This window comes from Lycorma delicatula, chromosome 1, assembly GCF_047948215.1.
Source record: "Lycorma delicatula isolate Av1 chromosome 1, ASM4794821v1, whole genome shotgun sequence".
In the NCBI taxonomy this organism is placed as follows: Eukaryota; Metazoa; Arthropoda; class Insecta; order Hemiptera; family Fulgoridae; genus Lycorma; species Lycorma delicatula.
This window is the reverse complement of record NC_134455.1, coordinates 325,831,935-325,856,886: the sequence shown is the minus strand read 5'-3', so window position 1 is coordinate 325,856,886 and position 24,952 is coordinate 325,831,935. Positions and strand designations below refer to the sequence as shown.

Genomic DNA, 24,952 nt, shown 5'->3' with positions numbered 1-24,952 from the left:
CGTCATTTTCTAAGAAATTTTTAAGAAGAAAACATGACCTCGTCGGCTAAAAATGTTTTAAAGACAAGGATATTAGTAATGAAATATTGCCGCGTGGTGTTGCCACGTGACCGCTTGACTTACTAATATGAAAAAACCATACGCAATATTAAAATAATGCCTTCTGCTGTTTCTCACATAGCCTCTTACATTACGCCGGTGAATACCGGCGTACTTAAGTCATACTTTTTTACTTGTTATTTGAAAAACAAGGAAATAAATAATTGCATGTAAAAATTCCTGCGCGAGTTGAATATTAAACGTGTTGTTGCCGCGCGACCGGTCAACCTTATTTACTAGTGTGAAAGTCAAGAGATGCATAAAGCAGCATCTACACTTATGTCATACCTGTTTACTTATTGTTTGAAAAACAAGGAAATAAATAAATAATTGCATGTAAAAATTCCTACACGTATTTAATATGAAAATATTACCTTATGTTGTTATAGGATTACCTACTTTGCATTCAACCTTGTACTTGTTTACTTGATGTTTGAAAAACAAGGAAATAATTGCATGTAAAACTTCCTGCGCGTGTTGAATATTAAACGTGTTCTTGCCGCGCGACCGGTCGACCTTGTTTACTACTGTGAAAGCCAACCGGTGCATAATTCATCCGCGTTTACATCATGTTTGTTTAATTGTTACTTAAAGGGCGAGGTCAACCGTCGTATATAAATATCGCGAAATGTTATCGCATTTATTCAACGCTATACTGTGTCACTCTCCGCTGTCATAGTGTTGCTATCCTCTGCTGCGTTCATTTACGTATTCCGTTACAGTTTCGAATCAAGTTGAAAGATCATTAGTATGTTATTCTTTAAGCGAATTAGTTATGTATTTATTTAATATTGCTAGAGTTAGAATTGTTTTATTTCATAGAATCGATGAGTGTTTGTTTATATTTTGTTAGTTTCATTACTTTCAAATATAACACGCGATGTAATACCTTCATCTCCTGTTTTATAGAGCGGAAAAGCAACGCAAAAATTCATGTCGGTGCTTATTGATATCTGTTTATAAATTGAAAAGTATGCCGACATTAATAAACAAATTATCTTTACGGATGAAGAAAGAATCTCATTTGAATCCTCTACCTGTTGTCAGATGTGCAATGAGAAATTTAGTTCGCAAATAATATCTGTTCGTGATCATTGCCACTTAACGAGTAGATATAGAGCCACTTTGTGTAAAAAATGCAATTTACAAAGACCAAACCTTTCTTCCGTTTTTTTTTTTGCGTAACAATTCGAACTATGATTCGTATTTTATTGTAAAGGAGCTGGAGAAGCTGGAAAGCTGGAAAGGAGATGAGAAAAAATTAGATTAATTCCTAATACTACTGAAAAATATATTTCATTCGTCAAAAGTATAGGTAAACGTATGTCCGTTCGTTTTGTAGATTCAATTCGTTTTATGTCATAATGTTTAGATTATTTGGTTAAGACGTTACCCACAGAAAAATTTAATCATTTAAACAAATTTTTAAGCAATATGATCTCCATCTAGTAATTCGAAAAGGAATTTACCCTTACGAGTACACAGGTTCCAGATTACTGTAGTAGTATGTCTTAGAAGAGACCGAATTACCGCGAAAAGAGAGATTCTTTAGTTCACTTACGGGAGAAGACATTAAGGAAGAAGATTATATTCATACTAAAACGGTATGGGATTATTTTCAAAATTAAAAATTTAGGTGAACACCTAAATCTTTTTCTTAAAATGCGATGTCCTTTTGGAAAAAATGTATTTGAAAATTTTCGTTTACTATATTTAAGATAGTATGGTTTAGATTGCGCTTACTTACTTGCGCAATTTATTATTTTTTTTCTGTTTACGTTAAAAAGTACGCAAAAGCGAACAAATCCTTCCTTACCTGACTATTTTGATATCAACTCATCTTCTAAATATTTAACTTACCTTTATGCGAACAATTTGTACAGGTGGGCAATGAGCAAACATTTACCAAAATAAAATTTTCGATCGAAAAAGAAAAAGAAATTCAAAAATTGATAGCGGAAAATATTTTATCCATTAAGAAAGATGGCATAATAGGTATCATTCTTGAAGTTGACGTAGAGTATCCCGAATGTCTTCATAAGCAACATGGTGACCTTCCTTTTCTTCCGATTAATGAGGTTCCTCTTTGCTCATCCCTTTCCAAATTAATAACATTAAGAAACAAACGTAATTATATTTATCATTTTGTAAACTTAAAACATTATGCACTAAAGTGCATAACGTACTCCAGTTTACTCAATCTTCGTGGCTGAAAAGTTATATAAATTTGAATACTCTAAACCGACAGTCGGCGACGAACGATTTCGAAAAACATCTTTTTAAACTGATCAGTAATGCCGTATTCGGTATGGAGAATGTTAGGAAATGTATCAATTTAGAATTGGTTTCATTAGAAAAGAGGTTGATGAAACTCATCACGAAACCGATATTTAAAGATTGGATAATATACAGGGAAAATCTGTGTGCGGTTCAGTGTGCTAAAGAAAAGATCAAAAAGCCCCTTTATGAAAGTTTATCTGTGTTAGAAGAGTAAAACATTAACTCAAAAATCAATCTTCTATATATGGATACAGATAGCCTTTTTATGAAACGGAAACTTCCAATTTCTACCGGGATTTACAAGAGAGAAATATAATAGAGTATCTTTTTTCCTGTTTTGTATCCTTTATTTTCTACTAAAAATAAAAAGGTGTTAGGCAAATTTAAAAACGAATGTAATCGTATCCGTATTAGAGTTTATTGGGTTACGGGCGAAATTATATACGTTTACTACAACAAAGGGGATCACGAAAAAAGCTAAAGAAATAAAGAAAAGCGTAGTGAAAAAATCATTACAATTAAATCACTATAAAACTTGTTAGGAAAGAACGGCGACGATACGTACAGCGACCAATATGTTCAAATGAAGCTGATACACTCAAAAAAACATATGGTTGAAACCATGTTTAATAAACGCGTTGCGAAACCTTTTTCTGTGGACATGTTGATATTCCTTTAGAGCTACAACGGATATTACATACGTAACATGTACATCATCATGATTTATGTTAAAATTTATATGAAGTATTTGTAGTTTTGTTTTTTTCTTTTCAGTGAAATATGTATTTTAAGTCAATCTTCAAATATATAGAACCGTTAACCATTATCACTGGTAGATTATGTCGGTTTAGAGGTGGAAAGAATAATACATGACGAAATGGCGTTGATGATGAACTGAGACATCACTTTTCTTTAATAGATTGAAATGAATTAAGTTTCAATATGTATGTCTACAGTGAATTCAAACAAGATAATAATTAGAAGTTTTTAATTTACTGTAAAATCTTTCAGTGAAGTCACATTTTTTTTTTTCACATGGTTACCATTAAAATTAGAATGGGTAACAGGGTAATAACTATTCGCGAAACTCAGTCGAATTCTCGAATCACAGTAAGCGAAAGTCCGTTTATACAAAAGACACTGAAATATCGGTTCTCACGCCTGAAATTGTATCTGTTGACGTGAGAACCGCTCGTACATAGGTACAGCAGGCAAATACTAATTTCACACGATTTAACATATCGTCAAAGCGGCGGCCGGTAGCTGAAGTTGTGCCGATAGTTAAAAAGAAGGTGCAGGTTACCAAACCGAGCCTTCAACTAATTCAGCACCCCCTCAGCCCATACTTCTTAACGAACGGCAATGGAAACTGAAAATTGCGTAATACTATGCAAATGCCCCGATCGTTCGAATGTTTTGCGAGCATTCTTCATGATGCAACGGGTGCGCATCATGAATAATTTGTAATAATGAGGCAATCACATTATCAGCACTCATTAATCGTATTTCTCGAACAATAGGCGATTGCTTTCACGTGATCTTTGTGATCGACCAGGAAATACGATCACCACGTGTGGCTACATCATGCGTATATGGCGAGGTGATTACGGTAAAGCGTTTTGTTCGCCTCGCTGCCGACGGATACCGAAGCATATCCGATGTCGGTTTAACACCTGCCTCTTTTATCCGTGAGGGCGGTAAAATGAAATGATCGATGTGATGATCGGACGTCCGTTCCTCAAAACGGAATTCAGTGAGTTGCAGCCAATCGGAAATCCGATCGCTGCCGGAACAGAGGACGATTACAGTGATATGAATTCGATTGACGATTGGGACTAGTTATTACTGCGCCAGGTCGAAGTATGTTTGAAGGTGTGACAGCCTGCACAAAATTTCAAAAGGAGTGGCAGCCAAGGCTAAGAACGTGTAAATTAGTAATTGCAACTCACAAAATTAAAATGTGAAACAATCGTTTCAGTCTTTTTTAAAGTATTTATCAGATTGTAATTTAATAATATACAAATAGATGAATATTTGATTGTAATTTATATTACGCTTGTTAAATACTTTATTAAAATCTAAGTAAATAAATACTTGATTTTAATTTATATTATGCTTGTAAATACTTTTATTAATATGTAAGTAATAAATATTTTCAAAGTTTACTCAGTTTTTTATTTCACCTTTGGTTTAAATTAATGTTGATTGTGATGATAAAGGAACAAGTAAATAAAAAATTAAGTTCAATGAAAAATACATTTATTTTCTCTAATAGGAATACAACAAATGCTTATCTATGCTATTGTATATAAAATTATTGTAGAATGGGCACTCTCCTCGCAGAAAGTCTTTTGAGTCCATAACTAAATTCTATTACAAGCCGCGCTCCGCGACAACTACCATACCATCAACAATTACATTTGACGTATAGCATCGTACGCATTCTTAATAATAGTCTCATTTGATGAATTAAATTACCTACTAAGTCACAAGTGCAATTTACCTCGTTGTATAAACTATCGGGTAAATCGAACGGAATACAGTACTTGGTGTGTCCGGTATAACTACGTTCTAGTAGTAAATTGAAACGTCTTTATCGTATTTACAAGCGACGAGTTTAAGCTTTTGTTAACAGTTTCATGAAATCTTCGTCCTCTTCCTTCGTACGTGTAGTCGAAAGCATCCAACACAATACGTTTCATCCTATTTATAACGAAGGCGTATTATCCCCTCTAACCTTTATGCTTAGGAAACACGTGATGTCTACAGATAAACTCGATGAACTGCTTCAGAACGGTGTTGCTGTAATACAACAAACCGAAGAGTTCATTACTTTTCTTTCCGAATCCAGTCACTTTTTTGAAAAACTCGATCTCATAAAAATTTTCGTTTTGGAAAAATAAAGCAATCCGTTGTTAAAACGCATAACCCCGTCTATATCGGCCGGTATTCCTGGGAACAGATTATAAACGAGATCTGTCCTGACCGTTTTGAAAGAATATTCATCGATCTCGAACGCCGCATTTAAATACACCTCAAAACTTATCGCTGGGGGAAACGAGGTTATCAAATCTAGAAATGAAAACAAATTTGTTTTACAAATCAATTTATTGTTCATTGTAAATCTAAGTACATATTTTTATTTTTTTCAATTACAGATACAGTGTAAAAACAGGTACGCGTTGTTTTAAATATAAAAGCAATTTCAACTCGTCTTCACAGTCTTTTAGATACGGATGATAACCTTGATGTCAGAATCTTGCTGTAGTAACCAGGAAGATCTTCGTACACCCTTGCGGGAACGGCCCGCCCATAATGGTTGATGATGAACCATTTGGGAAGGTAGCGAAGGACCTCTCGTTCGAGACTGTTTAAACGGTACTCGTTCGCTCTTTTCATACGGCCCCCACCGCTTCCAGCATATTGTAGAATTTGATGTGCTGACTCCACCACATGTGCAGCCATATTGCTTTGTGCATAGGACAGTCGTGATGATCGCTAAAAGGACAGATTTTGTCCGTTTTACAGGTAAACATGTTGATCGTAGGACAACCGTACACGTCGAGATCTCCACTTTGTTACGTTTATCATTCAAAATACGGTTTAACAAAGTCTTTTTGTCTTCACCTTTTACATATAATGTACAATTATGCCCTAAACCTTTAAGGATGAACGGCAACTTTAATATGAAATGAATCCCGAATTCCAATTACGGCCTATTTCTTTTTGGAGGTTCTGTATAGTAGCTCTGGTAGCAGAGGACAATATATCGTGGTAATCGAAAGGCGGTTTAAATAAATAATGATCGAATTGGAGTACCCATCCAGAGAAACGATGACATTTTCTTTGGTATCAAATATGCGAAAACAATTAAAGTCGGCTATGAAGGATGACATTTTGAGTTGTACAAACTACAAACTATACTGGTTAAGAAACGCTCCTTACTGTTCCTGTAAAGGTGTGTATTGCATTATGCAATCGCTTATCATCATACACAATGTTGGCGGGGATGGAACTGGTGGTTTCCATCTCGATCTTAATATCGACCGTACCGGTTTTAAGAGTATCGTTTTTTTTTGAACAGTCTATGAAAATCAATGGCATAGAACTATCCGGAACAATGATGGTGCCATCAGACCTTCTGTTGAAGTAAGACCGATAAAAGCTTTTAAAAATCTCGTACAACACGATTTGGTCTCCTTGAATGTTTTCAAGAGGATAATAGATTGAATTCAAATACAAGCGAATGTTATAAATAGAAATGGAGTCGAACTTTGACGCGCTTTTAGTGGCATCTCCCTTTCTTCCGGTTTGGAATCCGATGATTACATAACGTAGTTTTTCCGCTAGTGTTATCACAGGCCATAGGTATCCTTTCCATTAGGAAGTGATGGGTACTCGTACAAGTTCCATTTTCTGAACGCCATTGATACAGGTTCATCTCTGTCAACAAGTATAAGCAACGACAACCGCCTTTCATCGGATACATTCACGTATGGCATTTTCCATATGATTTTTATGATTTTCAAAGCGAACGTTTTTCCGGCTTGAACGACCACCGCGTTATTATCGGTTGAGGCCCGAAGCAGGATTAGTTCTTGTTTCACTTTCAGCAGTATTCTGTAGTAGTCTTCAAAGAATCCAAACAGCATTTTTAGCGGAAGATAACACACATCTTTCCAATATCATTTGTAATATAACCACCACTAGACGTACTGATCTCGTCTACACCCGTACTCCACCAACCAGCTGAGTGGATTTAATTTTTTCCGAACCCCTAAGGGATAAAGAATTTTTCATTGTAGATGTTACATCCAGGGTTCTCACCCTGTTAATTTCCTGACTTGCTATCTCGAACCGGATTTCATCAAACAGAAAAGCGCCGAAATTGTAGCACTCGTTCCCTTACCATTATCATACGTGCCGTGAATGTATAGATAACTGTTGCACGGCTTCGTCTTGTTGTTGAACGGGAATTCTTATCTCATCGCTGTTGTTAAACGTTGAAGCCAAGTAAGGGTAGTGAGTGTGGTGTTCTGACCCGAGATGGTTTCGTCGAACACCGCATTCACTGAATCTACATTTATTATTTGTCCGTTCATTGTTGTAACACTGTAAAACCTAACGACTTAAGAAAGCGCACGTTTTCTTGCGTTAACCGTTTAAGTTTCGTCCTTCGATAGTCTGGCGAAGGATCTAGTCTGCCGAAATAATTTTATATTTACTATCGATAAAAATCAATCCTATCGTTTCGTCTTCTTAAATGCAACCTTACCGTCAGCTATTCGTCACCAAAATTTATCGGGGTAGAATCTTGATTGCACACGTTATGTTTCGTATGGAGTTGGTGTTGATCGGCAAGTAAGTGACGCTGTTAGGACCTCGATTATCTTATAACCACGTGTCACTTTTGGATAAAATACGTGAATTATGTGACCTTCCTCCCAACGTAAGAATGAGCCGCGGACGATATTGCAGGTTATGCGGATCACGTTCACAGTTGAAATACTAACCGGTCGACTGGGTGTGTGCCACATGTTCGGAGTCAGGACCCCTCATTGAACCCTAAAATGGTGCGGATTGAGTAAGGTTTGGTAAAATCCACTTTTTCTGAACATAAAAGCTACGATCTCATTGACGTAGGATCAATCCTTAATTTTTAGTTCACATTTCGACGGTATTTTCTTACCGCGATGCTTTTGTTTCCATTTTTCATCGTCTGTTATGTTCGGATTTATGTTTTCTTTGTCTTCATCATCCTCGCAATTGTTCATCCCGTCTTTTTAGTTTCAAACTCAGGTCTTCGATTTCGTACATTCCTGGGACGAGCAATATCGATTCGTTATTTTCACCGTAATAAAACAAGTTATTTTTCCCCTTTTCTACGTTGGGGATGTTGTTGTAGGACATGAAATCGACTAAACCGACTTCCCACGCTGCATCGCTGAACTCTATCGGCGGAAAAAATTCAGCCATCAACGTAAATGACTTTCCGTTCAAACAGAACATATCAGAAACTCTAAACACAAATGTCCGCAAAACGATTAAATTAAATTCCTGTTTGCGGTCTAAATTATATCTGATGGTGATCTTTTTTCCACCTCTGAAAGTAATTAACCAATTCGTTAGGAGGGTGCAAGATGCTACAACTATCAAAATAACTTTTATTCCCCCGTTTTATATAACATACCCAGTGGGTACCAAGTTTAATGACTCTATCTAAGTTTACTATTCCCATTTCGGCTGGCAGAGTATCGCGCATGAAAACTCCTCTAAAGTAAGGCAATTTAACTTACTGCACAAACCGTAACAGTTTAACATCCGTCAATGGACGAATAGGAAGACGGTGTAATAGTTCTAACGCCATCTTACGCCATGACGACGACGCCTGAGGTGCCGTTTGCGGCCCGTGAGACGTCTTTTTAACCCGTATCCTGTTTTTTGAACGTTATCGGTTCGAGGTAAAAGCCCGTCCCTCTTTTTCTTATAGTTGCCTTCTCGTGGAAGGTCTCTTTAATCTTCCACCAAACTTGCTTTTCGATTTCACACCGTTTATCACTGCCCACGCGGCAGCCTTTTCCGCTACGCTCAAATCGAAAGCCATCACCCTTTGCCAAGCTCTTTCTAATACGTTATCCACTTGTGACCTGCGTTGAGAATCCTTTTAGGTGTTGTATGTTATATCGTGTTCCTTGCAGGCTGTCTAAGGGATTTATCCCAGGATCTCCTCTTCGCAATCTGTTTTTAGAGTTTGTTTCCAGGACTGCAGTATTGATAGTCGGAATTTGGGCTTCGAAAGGAAGCAAGTCTACCGTCCGATTAAGTACAGTTCCTGTAACGTAACTTATGACGCCAACTGCTTTACCAGGAAGACTTGTATTCGAACTTTTCAAACCGCTTTGCATTTTCTCAATGACTGATCGCCTGTTTACCCTTCTCATTTTATATTTAAACTAAAATTCTTCAGTCAATCCAATCGTATTTATATCTATATATTTCTCGGCTTCAATTTTCGGTTCAATGGTAGGTTACCTGAAGTTGAATCTAGTACATTTATCCCTATCATACGTTCAACTCGAGAGACAAGCTTATCAAATTTCTCCTGGTTAAGGAAGCGAGTGTATCTTAGTGTTATCAAATCGTTTTTGTCGTCCGGAGAAGTCAAGAAGTTTTTAGCGCGAGCCCCTTTAAAATCGACGATTTTAAAATAGTTCTGTTTTTCACGTAGTACGATATCTCGTTCTTCGATGTATTGTTCAATGACTTACATACAATCATCTAAATTAACTGATAGGTCATAATTTTCGGCACTCGCGAGATTGCATATTCGTTTTTCTTAAACGTCGATATCCCCTCGTCAGTGATTCTGAAAGGGACTTTGCACCGAATTCAGTCTGTTGTCAGACTCTAGTCTGTTGTCAGACTCTAGTCTGTTGACTAGCATCTTTCGAATGATGAGCTAACGGTGCACTTTCTCCTTGTATTAATTTTCGCTGTTTCAGTTCTTCAATTATCGATACAATCTCATTATCATTTGTCGTATTACCAGTTTTTTGAAGCGATCAATAGTTTTAACCTTTCACAAATTTCATTACGGTTGTCGAAATAGATGTAGTCGACTTTCTGGTTGTTTACAGTCATCGCGGTAATGATCAGATCTCCCAGTTTTTTAATTGCACTCGATGAAAAAAGCTTATTGATTATGTCCACATAATTATTCCGGATGGGTCTTCACCCGTTCCATAGCCGAGTTGTTTCCCGTATGTGCGTTTGTCGCCATAAGGATCTGTTTGTACTGATCCAAATCCTCTTTCTCCGGTTTAACATAAAAACCCAGGGTTTGTATAAAATCCTGGTTTTCTCTAGAAAAGCAACTCGTACCGTCCTCGGGTCGCAGGATATGTTCTTTCTCTTATAATAATATTGCTGTCAGTCAAAGGTCGACGATTGCACCACCGATTTTCAGAAGATTATCATCAAAGTGGAATACCATACACACTATTCATATTATTTTCTACATCTCTGATAGTGTCAAGCATGTACTCTTGCACTAACCCTTCCCGAATACTCGTTCTATTGCTAGCTTTCATTTTTCCTTCCGACGTCTTCAATAGCTTTACAATGGTTTCTTTGTTTTCATACAACGCTTCAGGATCGATTCTCGGTTTCGGTTCGCGCTCGTCAACCCGTTCGGCGTGGCGGCAAGCTGCATAAGGATGCATGTATCTCTTAGCAGTATGCCGACGTCTCACTCCCACCATTTCATCCTCGGCCAAGTCAAACGGGTGAGCTATCCCAGAGGGTACGGGCTTAATGCATCCATCTTTCTTTGCAACTCGCTGAACGATCGTTTACCTCCCTGTCCAATCTATCCAAAAGAACGATTGGTCACCGCTTCCACGCTGATCGCTTACCATATTTCATCCTATCTTCTTCGGTTAACTGATCCGTCATTGTACTCATGCCGATCCTCTTTTCAAACTCCCTATACTCTTCTTTCGCTTTCAGTTCTTCGGTAGTCATCCGCGGCGGTGGACGTGATTTAGGATAAATTTCCTGTGGCTTAGATTATATTTCTCTCTTTTTATGTTTTATCTCACCCTCTTCAGATCCAATTTGTTCGGCAAGTTTAATCAAAGGTTCAGCAAGAGGTTTAAAGTCTTGCAGGAGGCTTCAACTCTGTTTCAATCCTTCCTCTCGTCAATTCAGTGTTTCAGTGAATCATTCTATCGCGATCCTCCACGGTACCAATTTACATTTCATCTGACCGATACTGTCTGTTAACCCCCTTTAAGTACACTTTAAAAAAGCCTGCACGCTAGTCTGCTCGCTTTTTGATGAAGGTGTCGAAATTGAATCTGTATCGACCCTTATTGATATCCCTTTCTTTATTGATCAGTAAAAACACGTTTTTTGTCCGGTTCCAGGCCTCGTTACATATTCCTTTACTCTTCGAACGTCATATCAGGCGTAACATGATCGTGGTATATATGCCTTAGATTTCTTTCGTCCTGACGAAAAACCATAAGAAAAATAGCATTATCACTCATATAAAACACGTCAATATTATTGTTTCGGACCATACTAAAATACTTGGTTATGTTATTTTTTTCGCAAATTACATCATCAAATATCATTATAGAATTCGGCTCTGTTTCGTCCGGTGCTACGAGAACATCATTATCGCTAAATGGATAGTAACCTATCCCTTCAACATCTGACACTAAATCGTTAAGAAACAAATACTTAGGCTGGTACAAAGATTTAGAAAGTACATATATATTGCTAAACCTCAACCCGCTAGGATCAAACAAAAGATTAAAGACGGCATTTGTCTTACCGGAATTCGAAGGACCTACAACCAAACATCTGATATTATCTAGAAGAAGAGGACTATCTCTTCTTCGAATTAAAATCTACTAAATCGCTTATTAATCGTTCAAAATTAACTACTGTTAACTTCCAATCTTGCTCTTCGCCGTTTATCTCTGTACCTAGGCGTACTTGAACAGCATAGTTTATTTTATAAGGTCCTTCTTTTCTATCCACGAATCTTTTTTCTTATGAAAAGCCAACCATCGAACAAGTAATTTATTACCTCTTTTTTAATACCTTTTCTACCAAGTAGACATCATCATACCTAGTCTTACTAAGTTTTTCCGCATAAAAACTTCCTTTTACTAGTGACACCTTTTCATCTTTAAGAACATACGTTATAGGCTGTGTCATTTTCACTTTCTAGATTGTAAAAACTTCATTCGTCCAATTCGGAAAGTATCCTTTTGCAAACGTCCTTTTATACTTACTTATCCTTACCTGATCTCCTATGATTAACTTGCTGACGGTCGTACTATTTCGGTTTTTTCGTGCAGCCGTTAATATATTTAGCAATACTTCGCGTTCATTTTTTGTAAGAAACGTCTCTCGGTTTAAAAACGAGTCCTGTGCATCCTGTTATTATATTTATCGATTAATTCGTTTAATATACTTAAGCATCTATAGTTTTTCTGTTCGGTATATTTTGGCCATATGTTAGACTGAAGGGTTCTATTGAACCACTCAATTATTGAGGCCTTTTTACCGGAGTACGTTGAATAATGATTCATGTTAAACTTAAAAAGCAAAGCTTTCATCTTTGAGTTGAACCACTCACCGCCATCGTCCGTTTGGAAGTTTTTCATTTTGTATTTTTGAATTACGGGTTATACTACTTTTATATCATCAGATTTTTTGCTCTTTAACGGGAAAGCAAAAGCATATTTAGAAAAACAATTTATAAGTGTAAGGATATATTTGAATCCTCTGTTCACTGTAGAATACGTTGCATTTCTACTAGATCTGCCTGGTACAAATCGTGTATTCCCTTCAGTTCGACAGATCTAGTTGGGAAATTTCTGCGAGCTTGGTTGTGAAGTTCTTTTGTTATATCCCGTTTCACACTCATTGCTGAATGTGTACTACCATACAAATCAACTTGTACATGATATAAATATAACAGGAAAAAGAAAAAAATTCTAATACAACACTTTCTAAGCTTTATTCCTTTTAATTTACATACTTTTTTTTCAACAATAAAAAACTAAATAATATTGCCATTCTTTTAATTCAAAACTTAATTCATTAAATGAAATTAAATGTTCAACTTCTAACTCCACTACGCCGTTCTGTACACCTAAATTATGTTCATCTGTTTAATATATTGATTTTCGAGTTTGGGAATCTGCTCTTAAGAATGTCGGTTAAATGATCAAGTGAAATTATTCTTCCACCCGTAATATAACTGACGATCTAAGACTTGCTTTGCTAGTCGTGTCCTCTTCGTCCGATGATGATACGAATGAACGTTTTAACGATATATCCATTTTTTCTTCCTCGCTGGACAAAGATCCGATTCTAAACAGCGGCATTTAACGTTTCTCACAGCACGATGACACCTGAAACAATACACCTAACATGAATAAGGTATACTTATTCATGTAAGCAAGTATATACTTGCTTATTTCGTTATATACCACTAAATAAAATCTCATCTCTTACCCACCTTTTACCATGTACACGGTAAAAGGACAGTTCGGAGAACTGTCACTATTGGACAGTTCGGAGATAACCTTCTGTGCTCATCCAATGGAATTTCATCAGTGTCCCCATTCAAAAACCTCTATATGACAATCGAGACAAGCAACACTGTTCACTATGCCGGTAAATAAAAACCGGCTTTCACCTTAGACTCCGCTTTTGGAAAATGTTTCCTTTCTTTAAATTTCTACAATTTTTAACTTTCTTTAAAAATCTACAACAGTCACATAATTCATCAGCAATTTTACAAATACTGTTAATATAATAAATTATATTAATAGTTGTTATAATAAAAATATTTTATGATTAATTGCACAATGTAATAAATTAGTTTTATTGGAAATATTTCATTCTCATTCCTTACATGATATTATTTTTCCGTTTTCACCGCGGATTAATCCACATTCGTTAAGAAGCTAGAAAAGAAATTATTCACTCTTTTGCTTAGTGTTGCAAACGGGTCAAACATTTTTGAAATTAATACTGCCCAACACGATTACCGAATTTATAAAGATTTAAATCAAACTCTGTTTTCCAGTTGCTTTTTAAATGCTTGCAATCTGCTGTTTAATTCGTCTATTGTAAAACAAAATTGTATACACTAGTGATAAATTCCGAACAATGAAAGTCAATACTTCATTTCGTTTTTGACACACATTGTATAACCCATCAGGTGTTTTAGAGTAGTACTGAAAAGAAAACAGAAATGGTAGAATAAAATGCATATTCTATTCACAGAAACATTTATTATAAAAAAACAGTTAACTCGATACAACTTGGCCGAATTCATTCACGGATTCTATTTGTTAATACTACACGCTCTCTACAAAATGGTCACTGCTTTTCCTTCTTACTTGGAGAGGGCATAAATAACTTTAACGCACATACTCTATATGAACAATGTTCACACGGCATGAACACTATCGTTCTATGTTCTTGTAAACATATTTTCCATAATATTCATCTATTAACTACCTCTTTGCTAAGATCTAGGCAATCTTCATCTTCATCGTCTTCTTTTTTCAGTGGTGCATTCCGAACAATGAAAGTCACTACTTCATTTCGTTTTGACACGGGTAAACATATATCTGTACTGCTGCTGCTGGGAGAATCATCAACGAGAACCGCTTCAACTGCCTCCCTTAATTCATCGACAGGTGTGAATATATCTTGCAACATTTGTAAAACAAAGAGTGAAATAACACACTGCATACTGGATTATGTATTTAAAAATAATCTATCAAACTTAACTTACACTTGTAAATGCGGTGTCTCAAATACAGGCCTATAGCATTGCTATCAGTGACATATAAATTACTAGAAAGGCTTATCTACAACAGAATCTGTCAAGAGGATATATGATGTTATACCAATTGAACAAGTTATATAATGTTATACCAATTATACAATTGATGTTATACTTCGTTTAGGCCAAAACGAAGTTGCACCCACCAGGTTCTCTCGCTCACAACGTACAATGAAGCGGGGTTCCAAAGAAATCTTAAAACCTCTACTGCGTTCGTTGATTTATCAGCCGCTTACGACACTGTCTGGAGGGAAGGCATGATTTGTAAGGTCCTCCGTGTAATCCCATGCAAACTAAAAGCTCGCCTCCTTAATAACATGTTGAACGACAGAATGTTCTAAGTTATCATGGAATCCGATATAAGCTCACCGAAACTCAAGAATGCCTGCTACAAGGGTCAGTACTTTCGTCTCTCCTTTCAGCCTCTATGTTGCGGACATGCCAGAGACAAGATCTAAAAAGCATGGCTACGCTGATGACTGAGTGCTAACAATAAATTGTAAATCATTTGAAGAGTCGGAGGAGGTCCTGATGGCTGACCTGGAGAAACTGGGGAGGTACTTCCGGAGATGGCGCCTCCAACCGAATGCTAATAAAACAGAGGTGTCGTGCTTCCATCTGAGTAACAAGTTTGCTAATACGGAGCTTAAAATTCTATTTGAGGATACATGGCTCTTTCACAATAAGACACCGAAATACCTAGGCGTAACACTTGATAGAACGCTTTCATTTAAGGAGCACCTAATGAAAACTGCAGGGAAATAGAGAGCGGGAAACAACATTATACATAAACTCTGTGGAACGACGTGGGGCGCATCGGCTTCCACTTTGCGCACATCGGCTCTGAGCCTGGTCTTCTCGGCTGCTGAATATTATGCGCCAGTGTGACTTAACAGTCCTTATGTTCGTAGAATTGATGCTCAACTTAATGACACTATGAGAATGATTGCCGGGGTTATCAGGACTACTCCCGTGGAATGGCTCCCGGTATTGAGTCACATACCACCCCGAACCTGCGCCGTATGAACGCTCTTGTAAGAGAATACAACAAGATTATGGACAATCGAAACCTGCCAAATACATGAGGACATTGAGGATGCCAATCGTGGCCGCCTTCGATCTAGAAAGCCACCTATCAAAACAGTAATTGCTTCCACAGAGGACGGATTTGACCTAATTGACGCCTGGCGTTGAGATTGGACCACAAAGCAGAAAAACCACATCCCATGTATTACTCAAATGCCGCTGGGTTTTGACTTGCCACGTGAGACATGGTCAACGCTTAACAGAATACGGACACAGCATGGTAGGTACGCCTTTTTCCTGTATAAATGGGGTAAAACACGACACCCCTTTGTGAGTGTGGTGAAAATCAAACTCAGACACATCACAGAAACTTGCTCTAGGACAGCTTATGAAGGAAATCCTGAAGATTTCCTGATGGCCACTCCAGAATCGATAGCATATATTAGTTTGTTAAATCTTTGCTTATAATTTTGACTGTTATTGGTGTTATGTTTTAGTGCTATACGCTAAATAAATATATATATTTATTATTATTATTATTTTAATAATTAAAAGTAAAACATAAATATATTATTAATGTTTAAAGTATTTTAATAATTATAAGTAAAATAATCTTTCAACTCACCTGATACGAAAGTGAAACGGAATTCGTAAATGAACGCAGCAGAGAGTAGCAACACACTATGACAGCGGAGTGTGACACAGTATAACGTTGAATAAATGCGATAAAATTTCGCGGGATTTACATACGACGGTTAACCTCGTCCTTCTAGTTACGAGTAAACAAACATGATGTAAACGCGGATGCATTATGAACCGGTCGGCTTTTACACTAGTAAACAAGGTCGACCAGTCGCGCGGCAACAACATATTTAATATTCAACACGCGCAGGAATTTTTACATGCAATTATTTATTTCTATGTTTTTAAAATAACAAGTAAACAGGTATGACATACGTGTAGATGCTGCTTTATGCATCTCTTGACTTTCACACTAGTAAACAAGGGTTGACCGGTCGCGCGGCAACAACACATTTAATATTCAACACGCACAGGAAGTTTTATATGCAATTATTTATTTCCTTGTTTTTCAAATAACAAGTAAACAAGTGTGACGTAAGTGCATTATTCACAGACGCAATGCATGGGACTAAGTGACAAACAGCACAATGTATTATTTTAATATTATTGCGTATGGTTTTTTTTGTTTTTCATATTAGTGAGTAAGTTCAAGCGGTCACGTGGCAACAACACGCTGCAATATTTAATTACTAATATTTGTCTTTCAAACATTTTTAGCCGATAAGGTCACGTTTTCTTCTTAGAAATTTATTTTTGTTCTTATAAATATATTTTTAGCCGATGACGTTATGCTTTATTCTTAGAAATCTATTTTTGGCCAATGCTTTAATGTTTTATTTTTAGCCGATAACGTAATAGGGGGTTGGAGGGGATATAACCTTGAAAGTGGGGGGAGCGAGGGTGTATAACCTTGAACGGGGTGAGGGTGATTTTAAAATGTCAAGGTTATTCCAGAACTGGAATTTTTACACTATTCGCGCTAAGTTAAACTTCCGCCAAACTTCGACAACTTTCTCTAAATTCAAGAATGACTTCCACTTTTTTCTTGCAAAGACAATATTTTACGCTTAGACTAGATGGTTGATAAAAAAATTGAATTAAACGATGTAAAAATTATAAGCTGTAACGACGGTTTAACTATTTAACAGAAAATACAACCTACAAACTAATACCGTACATTAATTTAAACGCACGCTTAATGTTCAAAACAAACAACTGGCCAGGCCAAACCACCTGATTTCAGTCGTTGTGATATGATATGTATTTCCTGAAAAAGGCAAAATGGCGGAAAGTGCCGTACACTGATCGCCCGTTCTTCAATGTAAAATACCGAAAAAATAACCTATGTTCTGTAATACTGCATTCAGTAGCAGCAGGCCAACTACTTGCCATGGTTCAACACTCGCGCTCTTTGCCTTCGCAAAATGAAAGTGAACCCTTTCACTTTTACGTAAAAAAAGCAGGCGGCTGGACAGAAGAGACAGTCGCGTTAGAGCCACCATAGAGAGATTAGTGGGATTTTGTCGGCCGTAAACTATACTTTATTATAGCAAAGTGAAGGGACTTGGTGCTACAGCGAGATTTCCATTATAATGAGATGGAGATTTAACTATTTCCTAACTCCACCACTTTCCCATCCCAAATTCTGTTATGGGACAGGATAGTCTTACACCTACCCACTGTACATGTTAAGATTTTATATCTCAATCTTCCCTAGAAAAATTTAAAAACTGTTATACAGTGTGCTACAGTAAAAGCCTGTGGTAGAGTAAAACATTACCTAGCAATTCTTACAAAATACTCATCTTGAATAATAAAGACATCCGATGAACAAAATGTTTATAAAAGGCTTTAACATGATAAAATGTAAATACACAGACCTTTGTTGAGCAAACTTCACCCCCAAGGGGGCTAGGTCCTCAGTTTATGGGTTAAAACCTTCCCTGGGATGACAAGAATGTATCCTGAACAGTTGAAAGCAGTCGGTCGATTGGTTCTCGGGTGATGCTGTTGCAAACAAGCAGACAGACAGACAGAATCCACCACAAACTATTGTGTTTATGATAATACATATAAGTGTGTGTAATATTTTTTTCAATTTAAATAAAGTAAAAACATATAGTCAAGTAATGTATGACATTTTTGTAAAATTTTTTATGTCTGTACAATTGTGGTAACATCTTGACACAACCACCACCCACCACACACACACATGTGTGTATGTATATATATATATATATATATATACACACACACACACACACACACACATATAGAGCACTTTATTTAAACATTTATTTAAAGTAATCATGATAACTATCAGTTTTTACTTGCAAAATAATAACACAATAACAACACATTATGTGATGTATTTTTATGACTGATGATGATCTATCTATATATTCTATAGCAAAATTATACAAAAAAAGCTTTTTATGTAAATTGGCAAGAATATACATAATCAGATGTACCACTAAGTTCTCCCAAAACATTCATATCCTATTCTACACGTGAAAATAATGGAAAAGGTTCATATAAACATATCTTCTAAAATACTTGCTTTGCTAGTGAAAGATGTCACTCTGATTTCAGCTACCCCAGTGAAATGAGATCGTACTGAAATATTTAGAATATTAATTAAGAGGAAAAATTATCGACTTACAATTTTTGACCTGAAGAATCGAATAAAATAAGTCCGAGAACCGTATCTGCAATAGTTTTTGGGAAATCTGGGGTGAAAAGCAATACACTGGGGTAAAACACCCTGTTTTTATGTTTGACTTCAATAACTTCATTAAATGGTTAATATACACTTACGACTTTATATAAAACTTATACAGAATTTAATTCTGAACAAAATGGTGTAAGATAAGTTGAATAAAACAAAGAACAGGCAAAGAAATTCTAACACTGCTGAGAACTAGTAGCACTTTCTTCAAGAATTGCTGCAGCTGTTTGAAGATGTTCCTCTAACGCTGAGACCCAAAGAATATACTTCCAGCATGATAGCACATCTCCACACATCTCTTATGCCATTTCCACCCACTTAAATCATCATTTCTCGGAGAAATGGATCAGTCATGTAAGTAACATTCCTGTCCACCAAGATCGCCTGACCTTTAGATTTTTGCTTCTGGGGATGAATTAAAAATACTGTACACAAAAGAAAGATACATTGACTGCATTATGGATGCAGCTGAGCAACTTAAGGACAGCCTTGAAGAACTAAAAGGAGCACAAAAGCAGTAAAGAAACGGGGTCTCTTTCATGTTTCTCCTCCACAATAGTTTTTTTACATTACTTATTACTAATTGCTCATGTTTAAACTTACTTAAACCTGAAAAATTATAAATATAATCTAACCAAACCTACGCTCGCTAGTCAAGGCTAGCGAATGAAGTGAGTGTAGGTTAAGTTTGGAGATTATAATTATAAGCAAATGGCTTATATTGAACCTTCTAAGGTACATTTGGAAGATTCATGTTTAAATAAAATCAATGCAGACTGATTACAGGCAGCGACATCAATGTCTAGTAATATTGTGCAATGTTGTACTGAGTAACCAGACACGTTCATGACTAATTAGTTTAAACATGAGCAATTACTAATAAGCAATGTAAAAAAACCAATGTGGGGTAAAACAGAAAAAGCTTCAGAAGCATGCCACGAAATGTGCTGAATGATTTTTCAATGTTTTGTTCATTTTTGAACATTTATTATGAATGGATACATATAATGCACATCTAGTGTACTATTTCTAAATAAAATTCGAATTTTTTTAACGTTTCTTTGTTTTATTCAATTTATCTCATACCATTTTGTTCAGAATTAAATCCTGTACAAATTTTGTTTAAAAGTTTTATATGTGTTTATTACACATTTAACAAAGTTATTTATATCACACATAAAAAAACATGGTTTTTTGCCCCATTTTACTGGTTTTAACCCCCAGATTTCTAAAAAAGCTACTACAGATATGGTACTGGGTATTTGAATAACTGTGCCTAAATGGACCTTCCAGTATTAAGAACTTATGCCACTGGAAATAATAACTTCAATAAATACCTTGTTAGTGTGATCAATTACAGTTTTATTACATGTAATTTATAACAGATTTAGATACATTTTAATATTGTATTATCAGTAACTTATTTCACATTGTTGAGGTTACTTATGATGTACTTGTTCATTATTTATATTTTAACAAGTATTATATTATAATATTTTATTTAGCTTCTCATCAAAGTTACATCTTTAACAAAACTGAATTAACTTTAAATACATCCTTTATTGAACTGATTTTTTTAACTGAATTGAATTGACTATTAATGCATCTTTAACTCAAGTGAGTTAATTAAGAATTGTATTATAAAGACAAAATATATATTATAAAATAGCTGTTGAACTCAACTACATTAACATATTTATATGCCTTACATAAGTAAGAAGAAAAAGGTTGCATAGGTTATTTGTCATTAATAAGGAGGACATAAAACTGAACATAACTGCTAGTCAAAAATCCCGAGGATTTTTCCTATATAATATTATAATGAAATACAAGTGATAACATGAAATAATATCAATAATCTTTGTTTATAATCTCGACAAGTTTAACAACATAATTTTAAATTTGAATTACACAAGTAAGATAATCTAAGATGCTGTATAATAACATGATTATTGAAGGAAAGTTACAGATAATAACATGAAATAAATGTTTTAAATGTATATTGTACAATATAAATATCATAGAAAACAAAATTAATTATACATATCGCTTATAGTTAAATTATTGAATCAATAGTTTCAAATTATGTTCACATCGTTAGTACATAATACAATAATAAATAGTAATGAATAATAAATAATAATAATAATAATAAGAGCTCGGATATATAATAAGTTGCTTATCAGAAATATTTTCTTTGTAATAAATAATCTACATATATATCTTAATAATCATTTTTCTAGTAACTTGGGCAATCTATACCGCTTATTGTACCTAACTTATATAGATATTAGGATTTAGAAGTCTTTGTGAGTTCTTGACATCCAGATGTATTCATTGGCAAGCATCGAGTAAATCATTGTACCTAACTTATATATATATATATATAAATAAGGATTTCTTTAAAAGTGTTGTTCATGAGTCCTTATGACATCCAGGTGTATTCATTGGTAAGCATCTCACTCCAGTGAAGATTTAGTGTATGTAAATAATGCATAAATATCAGAAATCTATTAAGATTGTAATTGATAAATAATATGTAAATATCAGAATATATTCTGATTGGGTATGTATATGTTGTATGTGGTCGTACATGTATGTAGTATGTAAACTGTTTAAAAGTGTAAAGCAATATGAACATGATGTAATAGTTACATTGATATGCATCTAGCTTGTAACAATATGTTAACAAATTAAATCATAACATTAGATTACAATTATAACATGAAATCACAATAACATAATGTATTAAATCAAACAATATATCTTGAAAATATCATAAGTTAAATTATCTAATTATTTATTTAAATAATAAAATTTATGTTAATCTTTAAAAGTTGGTAAAAAACAATTTATGTATAGGTCTCTTTAGTGAACCATTAGTTGTATGTACATCTACAATTAAATTGCCAGAACTTGGATAAACTCGGGCCTTGTATCGCTCTTGTATCAGGTCGATGGCATAAAGACCGATTTTAGAAGATGGTAGAACTGAAAGATACAGTGCTTCTGGAAAGGGAAAGGATCTTGCAGTAGTACTTGACCTTGTGAAGATGAGGAGCAGATTCTCAGTGGTGATCTTAGGGCGGCCCGAGGGTGAAGGATTTGGCGCTGCAGGGGAATTTGAAGGCGAGTCAGCTCCTGAGGTGCACAGAGTCTGCCACGATTCTTTGGAACGGCGATGTCTTCACTATTGTGATAGATTCGTTGGCAGGGGAAGCCAACATTTCCCACATATGGAAGGGAGTGGCAGAGGTGTTTCTGCAGACGAAACAAGATGTTGTGTTTGGGATTGAGGAGGGTGATTGAATACATGGGTCACAGAACGAATAGGACAACGAGTATGTGGACAAGACAAATCAAAGCAGGACTAGGAGGGACACGAAGCTGGTGTAGCCGAAGGTGTAAACTGACAGTCGGCCATGTGCCAGACTACGAGGGACAGGTCTGCCATTATGGCTCCTGCTGATACGGCAACCCTTGTGGTGAAAGCAACAGACAAACAATGTAAACAATTCTTTACAGACCTACTTAAAGAAGTAAAAGGAGAAATCAAGGATGGAGATCCAGAGATGAGTTAAAGACAAGGCGGAGGGCCTGCAGAGATTTCTTAAGAAATAGCAGGAGGAGGTTCGGGATGTGCAGGTTGCCCTACAATCAAATGCAAGAAATCGAAGTATCATTGTTAGAGATTTAGATGCCCTTACCACCAGATGGGATGTGGTGAAAGCGGTGAGGGATATAGTTGATCTGGAATAGGACATAGAGCAGACCATACGATTGAGACCGGTCCACTCAGGCACACAGGTGGTTTCTGTGTTCATTAGTTTTGGCGAAGTGGAGAAGCTTTTGCAGAGGGGGTGCCTGCGTATCAGGATGGTGTCCTGTAGAGTGACGCCCAACATGGAGCAAGAAAGGTGCTACTGATGTAGGGACCTTGGTCACAAGGCTTCCAGGTGCCAAGTACCCAACAGGTCGAGAAACTGCTGTGGTCTACGATGGCCTTCTATGTAGGAGTGTTCCTGTTGGTGTTGAGCTGTTGGCATATGTGGATGATCTCGCTGTGGTGGTGACAGTGAGGACCATCGGAGAAGTGACGACTCGTGTAAATCAAGCCCTGGGGGACTTTGTAGAGGCAACTTGGCATGAGATCTGATGGTGTCACCACAGAAGACTGAGATCCTCCTGATGACGGTTAGGAGGTGGATGCCTCGATTCTCCATTACACTGGAGGGTGTGGATGTGAACCCCCCCTTTAGGAGAGTCAAATACTTACGTATTTGGTTCGATGAGATGAAGGGGTTCACTACTCACATCATGGAGGTGTGCAGGAAGATGGAAAGGGTGTCCTCTGCAGTTGCTACATTAATGAAGAACGTCAGGGGCTCTCGAGCTTCGAAGAGGAGAATGATTGCTTCTACAGTTCTCTCCACTATTTTATATGTGGCTCCTATAGGGGTCAAAACCCTAATGATTCAGAGAAACAGGGTTAGGATGCTTAGTATCTACTGCAGATTATCACTTAGAGTGGTCCAGGCATACCGGTTGGTCTCAGTCACTTGAGGCTATATTGGTGCTGGTCAGTTTGCCTCCAATCAATTTGATGGTCAAGGAACGCTCTGAGGTACAGAGGTAAGGCTCTTAGAGAACAGGACTGCACTGATTAGGTGGTGGTAAGAGAGGTGGAAAGCGGCCTCCACAGGCAGATGGACGTACAGGTTGATCCCATATATAAAGACCTGGCTCGACTGAGGACATGGGGAGGTCGATTTTTGGACGGGCCAATGGCTTTCAGGACATCGGTCATTCAATGTCTACCTCCACTCCAGGAGGAGAAGGTAGCTACCTCGAGTCAATATTTAGAGAAAACAGATGATGTCAAGCACACCTTTTTAAGGTGCCCCAGATGTGAATCTAAAAGACCATTTGACTGGGTGGTCACTCCTGAAGAAGTAATGGGAATCATGACAAGCTCTAGAGAGGGCTGAGACCTATGTGATGTGTAAGCTGGTTCCGGGGAGTCCTCTCTAAAAAGATGGAAGAAGAAGTGAGATGATTAGATTGTGTACAGTTCGAGGGGGTGGTGGAATGCCAGCTAACAGGGGTGGGCAGTGAAAGTCCAACAGGATTGTCACTGCTGGGTGTCCTTGGAAGACACTGAAAGCTGCCTGTTGAGGACGATATCAATGTAACCGAGGTCACAGGTGGTGATGATGCAAAACCCAATGGTGATCCATCACCACTTCAGGGAGGAGGGTTTTTAGTGGGTCCCCACCTTCAGTGGAAAACCCCATACACTCTACAGTACAGGCTGCTGGCTTCAGATTGAAGATTTTTCCTCCTTCAATGCAAAAAAAATCATGTATAGTTTTTGTTACATTAAATTCAGGATCTGCAAAGAACGGATTATGAGGCAAATTAAAATGTGAAATATCAAAGCAAAGGTACATGTTGGTACACTATCTGTTATTTCTGTTAAAATAGAAAATTTCAATTGAAATGAAAATTTCATATATAAAGAATGTAATGTCAATACAACACTATATTCAGAATGAGAAAGTGTATTACTTATTCCTATTTTAGGAATATAATTTTTTTATAAATGGAAGTTCCAACCTTCGTGTGAATTTATAAGTACAAAAATTCACTTGAGTGTTGGAGTCTAGTAAACTCTAGTAAACATGTATGAGTCTTACCATGTCCATCATTGGTAATACATAATGCAGTAGATAAAATTATGTTTTTGTTTGACTGCAATTTAAATGATGAATGATTATTGTTTTCAGACTTATTGTCTTTTAATTTAGAATTCATATTATTTATATGAATAAGAGTGTTATGTTTTTGAGAACAAA

At 36.4% G+C, this 24,952-nt stretch overlaps 1 protein-coding gene across 1 annotated transcript in view; it reads right to left on the bottom strand.

The window, feature by feature from the left end:
• The window catches only part of Cep290 (Centrosomal protein 290kDa), a 220,744-nt gene that overhangs the window by 189,493 nt on the left and 6,299 nt on the right, over nucleotides 1–24,952 (bottom strand). The window lies entirely within an intron of this gene.